Source organism: Atta cephalotes, assembly GCF_000143395.1.
Source record: "Atta cephalotes unplaced genomic scaffold scaffold00019, whole genome shotgun sequence".
NCBI classification, from domain to species: Eukaryota; Metazoa; Arthropoda; class Insecta; order Hymenoptera; family Formicidae; genus Atta; species Atta cephalotes.
The window spans coordinates 5,405,011-5,408,212 of NW_012130083.1; the positions used below are offsets into that span (position 1 = coordinate 5,405,011).

The following is a 3,202-nucleotide window of genomic DNA, read 5'->3' on the forward strand; positions in this document are numbered from 1 at the left end:
GAGAGAGAGAGAGAGAAAGAGATTACAAATCTTCTGTATAATTAATATTTTATAATTATTATATTCCAAAATTGTGACCGTATGCATTTGTCATTATATAATAAATGGTTAAAATTTGTGACCTGTAAATAAAATAACTATGTTACAAAGAGGAGACTTCGTCTTGTTTAAACTGTATGATACAACAAATACATTAATATTTTACCAAATTTATTAAAATTATTCGAGATTAATATCTCACAATTTATGCGGCAAGTTAAAAACACAAATTATAATAAATAATATTTTTCACTTATTGCATTGCTGTTTATAAATAACTGTACTTTGTCCCAGCGGCGAGGCACTACCGTGCCTCCTAATATGTTTTCAGAGAAACGATATTCACGTAGTATAAATACGAGAGTGCAAGAATTGGCCGCGCGCCGATCAACAGGGCCGATCAACATTTTCAGGGTTAACTAGGTCCATTAATGGAGGAGTTGGAAAAATCAAACTTGTAGTTTGATTTTTTTCTTCGTCTTTCTTGGAAAATACGCGCGATTGGCACGTTCTTGCGCGACTTCGCATCAACGCTATTGAACCGTAACGGCGATGTTTCCTCAACCTTTTCATCACATCACATGCTAGGCGTGACTTTTGACATCCGTGTGCTTCCATAAAGGACAGGGTGGCAAACGATGTGGAATACAAGCAGAAAAACAGGTATATAGTTACCGAAGCGGAAGTGTCCGTAAGGTCACGATCGAGCTAATCGTCTGTACGTCGGTACATTGCACTCCCAATGCCCAACATCAATGCAAACTGCGTCGTTTGATTCTTAAAGCGAATGACATAATTAAGCTTATAATATAAGTAGATTTCTCGAAATAAAAGTATAAAAGTGACTGTATGCGTTTGTCATTATAAATGTTTAAAATTTATGACCTGTATAAATAAAGTGACCACGTTACAAAAAGGACTTTAAACTGATACAACAAATACGTTAATATTTTATAAAATTTATTAAAATTATTTGAGATTAATATTTCACACGCTCTATTTTTAAATTTCTTTCGCATTTTGATGTGCCGACTAAATATTTCTTTAACATATAAATTATTAAACAAAAATTAATTTACTAAACTCCAAATGCCTCTGCGAAATTATTACGTTGTTATATTAACGTTAAAAATACATTTTAGGTAAATGTAAAGAATGTAATTACCGTTATAAATATATTTTTACGAATATTTATGATTTCTCGATGCATTTTCGAGATATATGTACAGAATATAATGAAGATGGTGCAACATTGTTGCATTTTATTACAAGTGCGGTTAATAGAGAAACCGCGGAGAAATGCGACTTTGACGATGGAAAGAAATTGACGATAAAAAGCATAGTACAAAACGCATACGGCTATAAATCAATAACGTCGAGAAGATAATTTCGAGGTTCCTGGGACGATAAAATTTATGGAGCACGCAAGTTCACTGCGGGGAAAATTTAATCATAAATAATGAGCTGGGTTAATATCGATTGAACTCCGGGGGTCCGACCAGAGGCGCTAAATTTAATCGCGAGCTGTAATTCGAGGAAAATTCTGGAAAAAAATCAGCAAAGTAAAATAATTGTAGTTTACGCTAATGCGTGATATATGACTTAAATAATAAAACGCTGTCAAATTTACTGTGCTTAACTTATGTTTGTTCAATTATAGTTATAGCTATCACGTTTAATTTATCTCAACTAGTTTTATCCTTCTCAATTCATTACGGGCAGCTCCATGCTAGCTAAATTACTGTTACATTTATGGTAGCTTAAATAATTATATAATCATTCTTAATATATTATTACATCTTGATTAATTTAATTTTCTTCTTTTAATTTATTGGAAGAAGAATGCTTCTTATCGAGGCAAGAACAAGGGAATCTCTCGAAACTTATAATTCTAATTTTAATAAAACTTTTTTTTTTTTAGATTATATATAAACAGATAAATATAAAAAATATCAGTTGGTGCGGAGAGAGAACAAGTTTTAAGAGGTGAAATTTCTTACATATAAAGCGATTTTTAGCTTTTTTGTAATCTTAGAAACTATTCAAGATATTAAAAAATGTCTAATACAAAAGTTTTATAATATTATAAAATTACCTACAACAATAATATTTTTAAAAAATAATTCCTTTCGAAATTCATATTTCGAAAATTATTTAAAATTATTTATTTATTTAAACAGATAGTGAGACATTTCTTGATGTCATTAAAAATATATATATATATACACGTAATATGCGGCATCACATAAATAAATGTAATATATCGTAATAAGCCACAATTTCGAAAGGTATAAGGCTGTTGCGATTTGCAACAATATCATTGCGGTTGGATGCTTCAGTTAACGAGCACCGCACTCGCGCTTTCGAGAGCAGGTAAATACAAAGCGTGTCTATATGTATAACACGGAAAACAAGAGAGAGAAAGAGAAATAGAGACTGAACAAAATGCAAAGGGAAAGAGAAGAGAGGAAGAGAAAAGAGAGGAAGAGAGACGAGAACTTTTGACGGTGAGCGTCATCTATTGAACGTATTTCTTCATCATTTCATGTTGTTTCGCGTATTAAAGTCTTTTAACGAGGACCAATTCGATCACTCGACCGGCCACTTGACCTCGTTGGCCCGGTTTCCGGTTTGTCCTCGATGTCCTCGAGCCTCACGTTGCAGCGTTGCAGAATAGAAATGTCGCCGGTCTCCGCGACGGCGACGATTCTATTCTCACCGGAAGACCAAATACGAAAGAGAGATTCTTAAATTTTATTTAAATTACTTTTACATCCAGACTCTTAAAATAATTTCAGAATTGAAATGTTTAAGAAACATTCTCTTTGCCTATATTTATATAAACTGTCTTCTCTTTGCTATATCGTTTACGGAAATTCATGTATATAGATCTTTCAGAGAACAGCTTGCGTATATCTTTACAAAATAAAACTGTATAGAAAGTGTCTACAAACTGTATAGAAATCTGTATAAAAAACAGATAAAAACCGGCAACTACGATTTAATGTGTTAGGATGAATGCAAATTTGCATTTTGGTCATGCCCCCCTCCCCTCCCCCTCTCTCTCTCTCTCTNCTNCTNTNTCTCTCTCTCTCTCTACTCTCTCTCTCGTCTCTTCTCTCTTCTTCTACTCGTTCTACGTCGTCGTACGTCGTACGTACGT

At 33.1% G+C, this 3,202-nt stretch overlaps 1 protein-coding gene across 1 annotated transcript in view; it reads right to left on the minus strand.

Annotated features, from left to right (window-relative positions):
• Positions 1-3,202, minus strand: part of LOC105619127 (matrix metalloproteinase-17) — a 182,445-nt gene that overhangs the window by 132,579 nt on the left and 46,664 nt on the right. The window lies entirely within an intron of this gene.